The sequence below is a fragment of the Canis aureus genome, chromosome 16, assembly GCF_053574225.1.
Source record: "Canis aureus isolate CA01 chromosome 16, VMU_Caureus_v.1.0, whole genome shotgun sequence".
NCBI classification, from domain to species: Eukaryota; Metazoa; Chordata; class Mammalia; order Carnivora; family Canidae; genus Canis; species Canis aureus.
Genome location: NC_135626.1, coordinates 52,062,419 through 52,078,978, shown reverse-complemented (window position 1 = coordinate 52,078,978; position 16,560 = coordinate 52,062,419). Strand labels below are relative to the sequence as shown.

General features: G+C 38.5%; 1 long non-coding RNA gene across 1 annotated transcript in view; it reads left to right on the top strand.

The window, feature by feature from the left end:
* The first annotated feature begins 376 nt into the window (after positions 1-376).
* LOC144286917 (uncharacterized) overlaps positions 377-16,560 on the top strand; it is an 81,339-nt gene continuing 65,155 nt past the window's right edge. The window contains exon 1 of the long non-coding RNA XR_013354864.1: positions 377-464. This is a non-coding gene — a long non-coding RNA (uncharacterized LOC144286917). The remainder of the gene's footprint in view (positions 465-16,560) is intronic.

Sequence of the window (16,560 nt, the reverse complement as noted above, 5' to 3'; positions counted from 1 at the left end):
GGACATAAAGGCTGGTGTCCTTATAAAAAGAAGATGAGACATCAGAAATCTCTCTCTCCATACATGCACAGAATAAGGCCATGTAAGGACATGGTGAGAAGGCCACTGTCTAAAAGCCAGGAAGAGCACTCTCACCAGAAGCTAAAATTGTCAAGACCTTGACTATGGACGTCTAGCCTTCATAACTGTGAGAAAATAAGCGTCTGGCATTTAAGCTACCCGGGCTGCAGTATTTTGTTATGGCAGCCCAAGTAGACTAATACACATGTCATGAGGCAGTCCTGTGGAGAGAACTGTATGGCCAGGAACCAAAGCTTTTCAACAACTACATGAGTGAATTTGGAAGCAGATCTCCCTCAATCAAACCTTCAAATGAGACCACACTTCTAGCTGACAGTTTAACTGTCAACTTAAGCCAGAGGCACTCAGCTAAGCTGCACCCAGATTCCTGACCTGCAGAAACTGTAAGATAACAAATGTTTATTATCATAAGCTACTAAGATTTGTAGTAATTTGTTATGCAACAATAGATAACTAATATATGGAAGTAATGCTCAGTGTCAAGAGATTAGGTAGATAAGGTGACTAACCAGAGAGTCAGCCCCAAATGCATTGCCAAAAATCAAAAATTTTTTAAAAAAGGAAGGAAAGAGTCAGAGCAGGGAACTGGGAATTCTAGTCTGCAGTCAAATAAAATATAGATAAGGAGGCAAAAGCAAGGAACAGACAACTGGCCAGGCAAATGAGAAGCCACCTTTGTAAATTCCAGAATGAGAGGGCCCCAACCTGAGATTGGATGCTCCAGGCCATAAGGTTTACTAGGTTTACTTCCAATATCCATAACAAATAGGTAAGGTGGTGTCTTAGTTTGAGTTATCCCAGAAACATATTTTGAAATAAAGATTCAAGGAAAAGTAGTTCATTCGGAGGTGATCCAAAAAAAAAAAAAAATACCACTAATGGAGAAAGGAAGTAAAACAGGAAAGAGAAGAAAGTGAATGGCATATTCTGTTCGGGCTGCTGTAATAAAATACCATAAACTGGGTGGCTCATAAACAACAAATATATTCCTCATAGTTCTGGAGACTAGTCCAAGATCAAGACCCAGGCAAATTCAGTCTGGTGAGAGCACTTTTTCAGGTTCCTAGATAGTGCCTTCTAGCTATTCTTCACATCGCAGAAGGAGCTCTATGGGGTGTCTTTTATAGAGGACTTCACTCTCATGATCTAAGTGCCTTCCAAAAGTCCCACCTCCTAATACCATTACATTGGGCATTGAGTTTCAACATATGGATTTTGGGGTGGGAGGGAAGGTACACATATACATTTGGCATATAGAAGACAATAATGAACACGTCAAGGGAGGGGGAGGGCATGAATTCCCAGTACCTGTTGCCTATAAAGACATACATGTGCTAGTAATGGGAGGTTAGCTGTGTGCCTGGACATAATAAGCGCCAAGGGGATAAGAATGAGACACTGGGAGCATCTGCTACATATAGGCCCTCTGAAGAAGCCTATAATTGTCTAGGTAACAACTACATACAGTCTTTCTAAATGAAACCATTAAAAATTACTATCATGAAAACCTGTCAAAATGAACATGATTGTTATGCTTTTTTAAAGAGATTTGAAAGAGTAAATTCAAATGAACTCAATCTCATTCTTGCACTAAATCTTGACTTGGGTCAGAGACCTTTGAAAAGTTACTAACTTCTCTGAGCCTTAGTTTTCTCGCCTGTAAAATGGACGCAATAATTCCTACTATAGTTGATAATTATGAGATAAAGTATGTCAAATATGGAGAAAATTCAATTTTTTTAAGTTTAAAACTGCTACAATAATTTAGTGATGGCAAATGTGCCAAAGGATTGCTTAAACAAAATTAGTAACACTACATAAAGTCAATATTAGTATATACTATAGATTGGATGTTTGTCCCCCAAAATTCATATGTAAAGTACTAACACCCAATGTGATGGTATTAGAAGGCAGGGCCTCTGGGAATTGACTGGATCATGAGGATGGAGACCTTATATAAAAGAATCCAGAGAGTTCCCTTGTCCCTTTCACCATATGAGAACATGACAAGAAGATAATTGTTTATGAACTAGGAAGTACGTTCTCAACAGGCACCAAATCTGCTAGCACCTTGACCTTAAACTTCCAAGTATCCAGAACTATGAGAAATAAATTTCTATTGTTTATAAGCCACCTGGTGTGTTGCGTTCTGTTAAAGCAGCCCAAACAGACTAAAATAGTGTCCTTGGAATAACAGGGTCAACAATGCTTATCAGTATCAAAATACTTAATCAATGAGCCATTGTACAGACAAGTATTTCTTACCACTTTCTTTCACATTCCAATGCTAAAATAACATAAAAAAGCCTAATGTTGTTTTCAGGCATATCCAATCAAAAATTTGTTATTTCTTTATTAAGGCTATTGTATAAAAAAGAAATATCCTATCAAAATGGTGAAAATTCATCTAAATAAGTTGGCATCCTTAGGGGAAAATGAGCTTTGCATGTGAAAAAACAAAATAACAGAGAAAATGGAGGAATAGCTCTCCAAAATTATAATTTCTTAAATTGTAAAACTGCACTGCATTGACAAAATTTGTCAGTATATAAACTAAAGGAAGGAAGCACCCTTTTTTTTTTTTTTTTTTTTTTTTTTTTGAGTTTGCTTCTGGAAAACTCAGAGCTGGAGATGAAATTTAAATTCACGAAGAATTGCCAAACAAGTAAAGCAGGGCTAACTGGCCAAAAATAAATAAACTAACTCCATATATGTGAGAAATGAATAGAAACACTATACATTCCTGTAAGTATCCCAGGGTTCATAAAAATAGTTCAAAAACCTCTGAAAATCTCTGATAAATAGACACAAATATTTAAGACACTTTAAAATTGGCAACACTATCACATGGTAGTGTGATACCAATGTGTGACAAACTAAATAGGAGGTTGTTACAAAGAGTTTGGGGTTTTGTGTTTTTTTAAGATTTTATTTATTTATTTGAGAAAGAGAACATGAGCAGTGGGAGAAGCAAAGGGAGAAAGACAAGCAGACTCCCTGCTGAGTGTAGAGCCTGATGTGGGCTCCATCCCAGGACCCTGAGATCAGGTCCTGAGTTGAAATTAGACCGAGCCACCCAAGCCACCCCCATGCGTTGGGGTTTTTTTATGCAAGTAAGAAAGAGGTACATATTGCATCAAATTAATAAGGTATAGGAGGTCCAGAAGCAGTGCTTGGAACAGGCAGACAAAATGGAATGGCTCAGAAGTTCCATCTGTAAATGCTGAGCAACTATTGAGGCATTCATTCTTTTTTTACTAAACCAGGCAAAAACCAGAGATAAATCCTTACTGAGCTCAGAAAAGACTGGCCAAAGTGTGCCAGAGCCTCTGATCTCTAACTCATGTGTAACCCCCTGCAATGGAAAAGGATGACTCCACGGTCCAACACAACTCAGTGAAAATATGCCTTTATGAAAACTCAAGTGCTTTTACATGCATTTTGTATTCACCAGACTTCATTAATTTTTCCCAAAGATTTTATCACTAAGAATGATATACATCGACCAGTGAACATAACATTCTGCTCTTAATGGCCCCAATATCCAAAAATGTACAACCTGCCTTCCAGTTTGCTACCCACTCACTGAGTCTGACCACAGCTGGGAGGGGCACCTTGGTGGCTCAGTGGTTGAGCGGCTGCCTTTGGCTCAGGGCGTGACCCTGGGGCCCTGAGAACGAGTCCTGCATCAGGTTCCCCACAGGGAGCCTGCTTCTCCCTCTGCTTATGTCTCTGCAGCTCTCTGTGTGTCTCTTATGAATAATTAAAATCTTTTTAAAAAGTCACTGAGAATCCATCTTTAAAGATATAAGACACAAATCACTCTGCTTCAAGTGTCCTCCTCCATGGCTCAAACCCCAATCTCAGCCTGAAACAACTTGCCAGCCTCACATTCCTACAAACATACTCTATGCTTGGATGTCAATGGTTACCGCCAAACTCTCTGAATCCATTAATCAAATTCTTTTCACATGGTTAAAGGCAATTCTGTTTGGGGAGTTGCTAGGCAGCTTTGTCTCCTTCCTGGAGCTCCATGATTAGTTGTTAAATGTCTTAGTCTTGTTGGCTCCTCTGTTGCTGGGGTGGTGAGCTAGTCATTGTTAGGCAGTAGGGTGATAGTTCTACCTCAGACAACAGCTGTACCACCTCTATCTGAGAAAGCCTATTGCCAAGGTCTTTGGAGAGACGTAGGGGGAGGGGTACTGTTAATTTGGCTCAGTGTCTCTCTTGGCCAGAATGAGGTTTTTTTTAAAGATTTTACTTATTTATTTGAGAGAGAGAGAGAGAGAGAGAGAGAGAGAGACCACGAGTGGGGAGGCAGGGAAAAGGGAGAGGGAGAAGCCGATATCCTGCTGAGCAGAGAGCCCGATGTGGGGCTAAATCTCAGGACCCTGGGATCATGACCTGAGCCCAAGGCAGATGCCCAACTGACTGAGCCTCCCAGGTGACCCAGCCAGAATGATTTTATTTGGAAATCTATGTGATCTAGATTTAGAGAAGGTCTCTGCCTTCGTAAAGAACCAACTATGACTTTATCCCAGGGGCTCCACACCATCAGGTTAGAACTTGTAGAAGAGCACTAAGGGTTTGCCTGTCTTCAAGTAAATAGATTTAACTCTTGGTTGATTCAGATTGTGTTTACCTGATGGAATCCAACAAAGTCAGCAGAATGGCTAGCTGTGATTGTTTTGTTGATGATGAAAAAAAGTTTCTAGTCATAATGCATGACTTGTTGGGGCACCTGGCTGGCTCAGTCAGTTACCCTCTGCCTTCAGGTCAGGTCATGGTCTCGGGGTCCTGGGTCTAGCCGTATGTCAGGCTCCCTGATCAGCAGAGTTTGCTTCTCCCTCTGCTCCTCTCCCCCCCCGCCCATGCTCTCACTCTCTTTCTATCTCTCTCAAATAGATAAAATCTTTTTTAAAAAAAATGTATGACCTGTGACCAAAATATTCCTATGATCTTGGTTCTGACTCAGCATGAATGAATAATCAAAAATATAAAAACGGCCCAAGCCTTCAGGACCAGATCTTACTCTAAAACAGGGTGTTAACCTACCACACCAAACTTCCTTGTACACAATACCATCTTGTATGCATAAAGTCAAATTAACAGGCTGACTCTACACTTCTCACTACACATCCCATGGCTTGGGAATTGGACAGATTCTATTAAGCCCAGATCCACCCCCTACAATCCCTGAGACATTGAGCAAGTCACCAATCCTTCTGAGCTTCAGTTTTCTTTCCTTAAATTTGAGACAATAAAATTAACTAATATAGCGATTGAGTTCCTAATATATACCAGTCATTCTTTTAGGTACTATGGATACATAAGTGAAAAAGAAAATAAATAAAAAGTTCAGCCATTATGAAGTTTAGGTTTTTCTATTCCTGAAGACTGTTCAGAGGAGTAGAAAAGAGAACAAAACAAATATAATGTTATCAACACGTAGTAAGTTCTTAATGTTAGGTCCCCCACAATCCCCTCACTTAGTTTTGTTTCACAATGATAAGTGCTATGGAGAAGGTAGGAGAAAGTATAGTGTGTTATTTCTGAACTGTGTTTAGAAATTTAAGGTACAAACCCCACTTAAGCCAATATTCTTTTTCAAGCTTCAGATTCTGCTATACTAGCATTTTTTCTAAATGAAAAATATGGAATAAAATGGCAAAGAAAGAAATGGAATGGAAATGGAAATAAGGATTAAGTATTGATTCCCAAAGGTTTTGTTCCAAGCATGTGTGCGCGCATGTATGCGTGTGTACTGGCTCAGGATGTGAAATGCGTTTCTGACTATAGGTCAAAAAAAATTTCAAAAAATTTTGAAAATTACTGAACTATATATAATTTTAAAATAAAGAGAAATTTTCTTTTATCTTTTGTTATCATCCTCAACTACCTAACTTAACTCCTTACCTAGTATTTATCGTGGTGACTACTGTAGAAATGTACACCAAGATAAAGTAGTTTTTTGAGAAAAAGGAAAGACCATTCTCTAAAATTAAAATCATTTTGTAAGTCATTTTCTATAGTCCTTTGTATTCTACTTATTTCCCAGGATGTCCAGAAGTGAAACAGACAGAATGGGGACAGAGAATGGGGTATACTTGCTCCCTCTAAGAGTATTTTCCAAAAGTGACACTTTCTCAAAAATATCTAAATTAGTATGTTTACATGGTGTTGTTTAAAATTATCATGAAAAAAATTGAAGGGAAATATAAAAACAAGATTGCACAGCGGGAAAAGAAAGTAGAGGAATGCCATCCTCCTCCTCTCCACCCAATGGGCCAGGTCTTGCACAACCTCTCAGAACTTAGCTATGCCATATCTGCAGAGATATTGCCTCTGATTTTCAAAATTTGCCATGGTGCTGGCCAGCTTAGAATCACCCAAACTGCATGGTGGATAATGGTGTTAATTCCTTACCACATTTTTCCCATTGACTTTATTCTTGCACCACCTGTCCACTTTGTTGGGAACTAACCTAAATCAATTCAGTCGTAAATAACTAGGCTTTTTTTTTTTTTTTTTTTTTTTTTTGGTAAATAACAATTGCCTTAAAAAAGCAGAAATTCTGCATCATTGTTGTGTCTCCTCAGAATAACATGTTAAATGTATAAGACAAAAAGCATAGGAATTAAAAAGAAAACAAACTACATTGAAATACAGTTGTTGAAATATTGTTAAATACCTGTGATATAAAAATACATAGAATTCTCTATTAATAAATTAAAAATAGACCTACTAGTGGATCTGCTATCACTATAATTGCAAGGTAAAGGTGAGATGAAATGGCACATTGGGATATCTGCAATAAAAGTTATATGTGATGAAAATAAATGTGATTTCTATTAGTGACAAAGGAAGTTAGTAACACAAGGATGTGTTGCCTACACTTATAACTGAAGGAAAGTCTTATTTCAGTTAGAGTTAGTAAGGAAAAACCCTAATCCATTTTCATATCCAACACCATGGACATCTTGAATTTTACCTATGCAAAGTGTACTACAGGTTGAAAGCTCCTCATTAGAGGCAAAAGATGGTTCCAGATCTCTCTACAATCTTGTTACAAAGTAGCAAAGAAGGCAAATGTCTGATGGAATCCTGCCATTTAATTAGCAGGCAGTCCCAAGACAATCATGTATCCTGTTCTTTAAACAGGATGAAATCCCAACTCTCTGTCTTTTTAGAAAATCTGACAGCACCTTGTGGGAGAGGCTTACCCAAGCCAAATGTGCCAAAAATCAAACACCAGGACTCAACTAACCCTCAAGTAGAGTCAGACAACCAAGAATCTTTCTAATCAATGACTTAATATAAGACTGCCTAGGAATCATAACCTAAAGCCCTTTTCAGGGCTGCTGCATACAGTTGTGTTGATTGACCACTGTGTAACCCTATAACCAAATGCAGTGACTGTGCCATTTCTAAGGGTACTGACTGCTGGGCTCTCTCACTCTATTATTATTATTATTATTTTATTATTATTATTATTATTATTATTTTATAAGGATAGAAAGAGAGCATATGAGTGGGAGGGAGGGGCAGAGAGAGAGAAAGCTAATCTTAAATGGGCTCCACTTCCAGCACCCCTGGTGTCTCTCATTCATATCCTTGTTCCAAGAAGCAATGCTCAAACTACTATCTAATATCAAAACAAAACAGGGGAGGGAACCTGGGTGGCTCAGTTGGTTAAAGATTTGACTCTTGGTTCCAGCTCACATCATGATCTCAGGCTGGTGAGATCAAGTCCTGCATCTAGCTCCACACTCAGCCCCAAGTCTACTTGAGATTCTTTCCCCCTCCCTCTCCCTCTTCCTGTGCTTCTTCCTCTGCTCTCTGGCTCTCTCAAGAATAAATAAATAAATAAATAAATAAATAAATAAATAAATAAATAAATAAAATCTTTTAAAAAAATGCTACAGGGTGCTCTCAGTTGAGTGTCATGATCTCAGAGTCTGGGATCAAGCCCTGTGTTGGGCTCCACAGTCAGCAGGGAGTCTGCTTGGGGATTCTCTCTCCCTCTCTCTCTGTCCTTCACCTCCTTACGTCTCTCCTTCTCTCTCTCTCAAATATTTATTTATTTAATCTTTAAAAAATAAGCATTTACCCCATCAGAATGGGTGTTGATTAAAAACAACTAGCACAGGCATAACAGTATGTCTTACATGAATTTTAGCCTTGCCCTATTCATGCATGGATAGAGAGTATCTTCTAGATAATCCCTACATCTTGACCACTAAGTTTACCAATGAAAGTCCATTTCTAACTTATACTCATTAACAAAGCCTGTTGTATTGATCAGAAATCTGCATAGTAAAATACTTAGAGTAACCATTTCTGCAGTGTGGCCTCTGGATTAAATGCTGGCTAACCATTTCTGGAGGGTGTGATCCAGCAACTATCTTTGGTGAATGGATTAAAATGAACACAAATATGTATATATAATATATTATGCTGAAATTATTTCCGAAGTATCATAGGCCAATTACCCAATTATCACTATTTTGGTAAAAAATAACCTGTTAATTTATTAACCTGCCAAACTGTTTTGGAAACAAGAAATATCTCTTGTACCTACCAGTGAAAAGAAGTTTTTAAAACTTTATCTTTGAGTCAAGATGCTTCAGTTATCCTCTATTAAATGATACTTTGCAAGGTTTGGGATTTCCCAAAGCATCATGTAGTTTTAAGGAAACTAAATCCAGCAGAGAGATTCTGTGGTGCATGAAGGGATGCAGTTAAACAAACCTATCTAGAGACTAAAAGGGATCAGAGATCAGAACATAGAAAAATCATGACAAAAACAGAGCTATAGAAAAGAATGAAGCTGCTGCTCTTTAAAAGCAATGAGTTGAAACTGTATGTGAGAGAAGACATTAGTACAGGACAATTGAAGAAGCATTGAGGAAGTCTTAAAAGGAAGGCATTTGAGGTAGACAGAAGGGCAGATTTCTACCTTCCTGCTCTGATCAAAACAATCTCAAGTGCTCAGACAGCAGTGCACTTTCTACTAGGCTACCCCTAATGGAATATAGGTAAAACAAACAAAAAAAGTCAGGATCATGTGAAGAAAATTAGGAAGTTAAATACTCATCTAACCCAGGAGTCAAAAAAAATCACCTGAACAAAATTCAGTGTAAAAGCTAGAAAGACAAAATGGCAACTATAAAAAAGGAGAACTGTAAACTAAACTACTTCTGATCCAAAAATAATTTCAAGTAAAGAATGATATTTCTTTTTTTAAGATTTTATTTATTCTTGAGAGACACACAGAGAGAGTGGCAGAGACATAGGCAGGGGGAGAAGCAGGCTCCATGCAGGGACCCCAATGCAGGACTTGATCCCTGGACCCTGGGACCACGACCTGAGCCAAAGACAGACGCTTAACCACTGAGCCACCCAGATGCCCCAAGAATGATATTTCTAATAGCAGATACACTGAATCATAATCAAAACAAAGCCAACTAGAGTAACCAGGTCTCAAAAGAGAGTTGTGATTATACAAGAAACACCATTCTCTTTTCTTCTGGGACAAAGCTACATCATATTTCCCAGCATCCTTGATAGTACTGTGAACCCTAAAATTAGTTCTGACCAGTCAGTCAACTGTGGATGGAAGTGAAAAACCTCACTTCAGATTTGGCCCACATAAGCCATTCATGCACACTTTCACACTTTCTTTGGATTCTGGAAATTTTGCATGGAGTAAAAGTAGTGTGCAAAAATGTGGTTATCCGTGAATAGGGTAACCACGAAGAAAATTTTTTTGGCTTCTTTCCAATTTCTTGTACTGCTCAAAATTTGCACAATAACTAAATATCTTAAAGTATTTCTGTTTTATGATAGAATACATTATCAAATAAATATATGTATTAGCTTTTTAAAACTAAACTATCCTCACTTTCTTTGACTACTCCAGATGGCATGGATTTTGGTGTGCTTATTCACTACATCCAGGAATAATATCTGCCCTTAATAAATGTAGTTTGAAAGAACCCAGCATTTCTGATGTCCTCAGCATTTTGCCTGTTTGTCAATGCTCCTCTTAAAATGGGACAACCTCAACTAAGTAAAAAACTTGAGATTAAAGACAAAACATTTTACCCATCCTCTCCATAATGTGAAGTACCCTGTGACTATTATGTAGCTTACTATACATCCAGGCCTATGTTTCTACAAATGTAGCCCAAGATTACATTTGAGAAGTTTTGGTTTTGTTTTTAGGACATCACACTGTTGGCTCATATTGATCTTATAATCAACTAAAACCCTTAAGTCTTTTTCACATAATTTGCTGTCAAGCCTCATTTCCTTCATTCTGCACTTGCACAATTGATTTTTTTTTACCCCCAAATGCTGGACTTTAGATTGATCTTTGTTAAGTTTTATCTTATTTGTTTTAGTCCATTATTGGAGTCCACTGAAATGTCCTTAATCCTTGATTCTACAATCTTGTATATTACCTCTCTCGGTATATGTCTCTGATAACTTTATTAAGTTCTAAGTCTCTAAAGTTGAAGATAAAACTATTAAATGGATAAGGAGCAAGAGGAGAATTTTCCCGAACACCATTAGAAATCTCATCCAGGCATCCATACTCTTGGGAGTATTCAAGTATTGTATAATGTTAAATTTGGAAGGAGTCATCAATCTCATTTAGTCCAACTTCTAAGATTTGCCCCAAGCCCCATAACCTACTGGTTATTCAACACTTTCATGATCCTATCTTTACAGATGTGCTCATTATTTCCCTTCTACCTTTATTCTACTTTCTTAGAGAAAAGTTTCTTCTTAGAGAACCTACTTTACCCCATCTCTGGAGGAAATAATCCTGTTTATTTACATTTGACTTCATCCCCTTCACCTTGGCTGATTGGAAAAAGAAGGGACACCTAACAAAGTAAGACACATCTAGAAATTAGGATTCATTTATTTATTCAACAGATACTTACTGAGCAACTATTATGTACCAAGAACTGTTCTAGGCCCTTGCAATATATCAATGATCAAGATAGACAAAGATTTCTGCCCTTTGGAACTTATATTATAGCAGGGGAGAAAAACCAAGATATTAAATATAATACATAAGTAAATTACATACTATGACAGAAGATAAATCCTATGAAAAAAAAAGGAAAAGTAGAATGGGATAAGGGTTTTGGGAGTGAGAAGTGAAATTTTAAGTAGATTCACTAGGTCCTTTTGAAAAGATGACATTTGAGCAGAGACTTGGAGGTCAGCCATGCAAATTTCTGAGAAAGGGACATTTGTGCAGAAAACAGAACCCATGCAAAAACACTAAGACAAAAGGCAAATGGCTTGTTCGAGAAACAAGAAAATCAATGTGGCTGCAGTAGAGTAAATGATTTGAAGAAAAGACTGAGAAATGAGATCAGAGATGTAAGTGGGTCATCATGAGGATTTTAATTCATATGTTGAATGAATTACTGCATGGCTTTAAAAAGAGTGACATGATCTGATTTACATTTTAAGAGGATAACTTTGGCTGCTGTATCTAAAAGGAATAAGTAATATCTGTTAGGATGTTATTGTGGTAATCTCAGTGAAAGATGGTGACGCAGACCTAGGCAGTCAGTAGTAGTGAGAAATGGCAGTGGTAAAACTGGTCAAATTCCACATTTATTTTGAAAATGAAGTCCACGATATTTGCTGATAAATTGCACATGGTTAAGAAAAAGAGAAAAGAGTTATGCCAAGGTTTTTGGCCTGAGACACAGGATACTTGGAGTTGTTGTCATCAACTGTGATCAGGGAAGGCCAGAGATGGAGGAAGTTTGGGATGCGGGAGGAAAATCAGAAAGTCTATTTTAGACAGATTGGAAATACAAGTCTGCAGTTTGGGAGAAAGGTCCAATCTAGAAATATATTGGAACTTGTTTGTATATAAATAGTTTTTAAATCCATGAGACTCAATGAGCTCAAAAAGGATGAAAGTAAATCAAGGGACTTAGCCCTGGGGCCCTGTAACATTAAAAAGAGAAAGAGAAAGAACCAGAGAAGAGGATTAAAATAAAGCAATTGCTAAGGTAGAGAAAAAGGCAAGATAATGTAGAGGCCTGGAAACCAAATGAACAAAGTGCTAGAAAGAGCTTTCAACTAGGTCAGATGACACTATTGGATCAAATAAAATAGATACTGAGAATTGACCATTCAATGTAGCCATGTAGAAGTCATTGCTTATATCGACAAGAGTGGCTTCAGTGATGTCATGAGGCCAAAAACCTGACTAGAGTGGTTTAAGGAAATGTAAGAAGAATTGGAGTCAATAAGCTCAAATCATATTAGAGGACCTTTGCTCCAAAGGGAAGCAAAGAAGTGGGGTACCAAGTGTTGGTGAATGTGTCATCAAGAAGAGAGTTTTGTTTTGTTTATAATATAGTTGACACACAATGTTACAATGGTTTTGGGTATATAACATAGTGATTCAACTTCTGTATACATTGTGCTCTGCTCACCACAAGTGTAGCTCCCATCTGTCACCACACAACACTATGACAATACCATTGACTATATACACTGTGCTATGCCCTTTATTCCCATGACTTACTCATCCTATAACTGGATGCCTGTATCTCCGACTCCCCTTCACCCATTTTTCCCACCCTTCCACCCTCCAAGAAGAGGGTTTTTATAATTGAGAAACAACAAATGAGAACAATCCCATAGAGAGAGGAAATATTGATGATATTGGCAAGAGAAGAAGGAACTGCTGAGTGATGCTGGAGCAAAAGGATATGGAATCACGTACTCAAGTGGAGAGAAGAGCTGAGATAGGCAAAGGGAAAGTATAGGACATGAATTCAGATGTTGGTAAGTAGATAGAGGTGGTGGTAGAGTCAGTGGCAGTTCTCTTCTGAGTGCTTTCACGTTTTTAGTGAGGCCAAAAGCAAAATCATCACCATAGACCAAAAATGGAGGAGGAGATGTTGGAGCTTTAAGGAGACAGAGATGGTGACATAATCATCTAGAAGAGTAGGAGAATAATGGATAAGGAATTTATGTTTGCCTGAAAGCATTAAAGGCCTATTTGTGATTTCTAATCATGAATTTATAATGAGGCTAGCCAATGTGGTTGTGAATTTTTTTTCTAGCCATGTTCAGCTAGACATGGGCATAAGTTTGGAGTAATGAAAAAGACAAAATTCACCAGGGTTATATTTTTTTTACCAAGATACAGGCAAAGGAGATGAAGATGTATGCAAAGGAGTGATTATAAAGAATGTATAATTTTTACCCTGATAAGGAGGAGAAAAAGGACATCAAGGAATTGAGCAAGAGAAGAAAAATAATATGTTCAATGCATTGGAGTTTTGTGGTAGAGTGGGAGGTCTTGGAAACCCTTTTAAATTGGGCTATTAGAGGAAATGAACTGGAAAATTTTCAAGATGGTAGTGAGAGAGGAAAGGCATGAAGTTGAGAGTATGAAAGACTTATGGTTATTAATTAAAACAAGGTCTAGAATATGATAATGAGAAATAATGGCTGAGGTAGAATGGAAGACAAGATTTTTTGGAAGAGATAAAATCAAGGAAATAAAAGATCAGAAAGTTGAAAGAATCAGCTATATATTAAATATATATGAATCATTAGGGCATAAGAATCATATTAGAGGGCAGCCCGGGTGGCTCAGCGGTTTAGTGCCACCTTCAGCCCAGGGCCTGATCTGGAGACCTGGGATTGAGTCCCACGTCAGGTTCCCTGCATGGAGCCTGCTTCTCCCTCTGCCTGTGTCTCTGCCTCTCTCTCTGCCTCTCTCTCTCCCTGTGTCTCTCATGAATGAATAAATAAATAAAAATCTTATAAAAAAAGAATCATATTAGAGAGAGGGATAGTTGACAAGAATCTAAAATCATAAAGAAATTTGGAGAACTACCTCATGATCTAAACTCAGTGAATGAGAGATAGTGGTTGATATAGTTTGATGATATTGGATTCAGAGTGGAAGAAAAAGGAGAGGAGGAGGAAAATGGTCTAAAAGCATCAATAAAAGGCAAAGAGGACACCTATCCAATCCCTCAGGCCTAGAAGTGAGAAAGTAGTAGGACAAAAGCAGCCATTACTTGAGAAGGCTACAGTAAACACAGCATCCTCAGAGACAACCAAATTTCCATTAAGATAAAATGGCAAAAAATGAAAAGATAAAAGATATATGGGATTTTACTGATGATAGATCATTAAATCCAGAGTATGTGGTAAAGGGTTTCAAGATATGTGGAAGCATAGTAGAGGAAAACAGATTAGAGGATGTTCATGGTCCTTGGAGCATTAGAGTGGGGGAGATGAGAGTTGCCCTGTATGTCAAAAGGTTTTTGAAGTGATGTGTATAAGCACAGATAAATACAAAATAAGATTGGTCCTTATGGATTCAAGGAACCAGTGGCAAGTCTGTGAATGTTCAGTGGTAGAAAGAGGGGTATTTCAGGAGCTCCTTTTTCATCCTTGATGATGACGGTTAAGAAGGTTTGGAAAGGCAAGGTCTTAACCCCAGCGAATGAGTCTCCTTTGATTCTGAAAGGTGGGAATAGAAGCTTTAGAAAAGGTGTGGTCTTAGTCCCACTTGATAGATTAATTCTTGATCAATAAGAATACAAGTACTCCCATCTTAACCCCTCTTATGAGTTAAATATGGATGTTTTGTCAATGGGCCATAAAATGTGTGCTCTAGAATTTTTACTAGGGACAGGTACTTGACATGTGAAGGAATGTAGACTCAGAATCTGAGGATACCCCCCCTTCACTTGGTGACAGCTATGATGTGTCATGCAGGAAGAGCAGAGGGAACAGCAGCTGTTCTTTGCAAAAGAAAGATAGAGGAACAAATCAGAGCAGAGAGAGAAGTAGATAGAGGAGTAAATGGAAAGAGGTTGAAAGAGTGATAAAGCTCCTTTGGTTTCTAAGGACTTACTTGCCATTTATTGCCCTTGGATTATACCAACACATTTCTTTCTAAGCACTAAGAACCATCTGATTAAAAATGTATTCTCAATTTTTTCTGTGAAAAGCCTTTAATTTCATATGTCTTTAATTATTGAAATCTGGATTTTGCCCTTTTGGAAAATGATATGATTGACTATCTCCTGCATCTCTCAGGTTCATCAAAGATTATCCATCAAGATTAAATAATCCCATTTGAGAAGTCTGCCAGAATCCTAGAGTGATTTACCTGAACCTCAGAGAATTTTCATTTAAATACTTAGGTGCCCTCTTATTACTACTCATCACCCATCCCAGGCATCAATTCCCTCTTAACCACATTTGACGATTATTTGACTTAATAGGGAAGCCAGAAGTATACATGGAATTGAGCAGTCCTGCTTTCTCTCTGTCATCTGTGAATATTGCTCCATATGCCCTGGCAGCTGTCCTCTTTATCCTTTGTTTGGTAGTCACATAGTTGATCGTCATCCTTTGTGTTTTATAAGGCCCAGCTGTCATCACTGGAGTAAGCTTGGTCAAGAGGTATCCTATGAACTCAGAGTGAGAAAGAAAGGAAACCAGTTCCATGACAGGAGACCTGGCCTGGCAGCAGGGCTGGCCCTTGAATGGGAGTATGTAGTAATACAACACTGAATATCCAAAGGGTTGTGTCAAAGGCATACTTAACTAGAGTATTCAAGAATTTCTGGAGATCCCTGGGTGGTGCAGCAGTTTGGCGCCTGCCTTTGGCCCAGGGCACGATCCTGGTAGACCCGGGATCGAATCCCACGTCAGGCTCCGGGTGCATGGAGCCTGCTTCTCCCTCTGCCTATGTCTCTGCGCCTCTCTCTCTCTCTGTGACTATCATAAATAAATAAATAAATAAATAAATAAATAAATAAATAAATAAATAAAAGAATTTCTGAGCCCAGGGTGTTTGCTTAGCAGCTGAATACTCAAAGCCAGATGGAGCTCCCTCTTCATTGGTACTGATGAGGGAAGACCATTAAGGGGAGGCAAGGTCTCGGGGAAGCCCGGGTGGCTCAGCGGTTTAGTGCTGCCTTCAGCCCAGGGCATGATCCTGGAGACCCAGGATCGGGTCCCATGTCGGGCTCCCTGCATGGAGCCTGCTTCTCCGTGTGTGTGTGTGTGTGTGTGTGTGTGTGTGACAAATTAATTAAAAAGAAAAGGGGGAGGCAAGGTCTCAGTCTCAGGGAGTGAAATTCCTAGATGATGGTGATATAGGTTAAATACAGGTGTGGTCCTAGTTTTAGGACACAGATTCACCCTTGATTCTTGAGAGAAGGCTGCTGAGATCATAGTTCGGATGATCCTTTCAGGCAGATATCCAGAACTGCACAGTATTTAGGAGACATCTGGTGCCAAAGAAGACAGTCCCTAAGGCAACAGTGAGAATACGGCCCAAGGGAAAGTAGAAATGTTACATTAAAAAGCCAAGATGGCGGCCCTTTTGTGAGGACTGGATCTGTATGGCAGAATTAAGGATTCAGATGGCACCCTGGACTGAAGCACATTAGC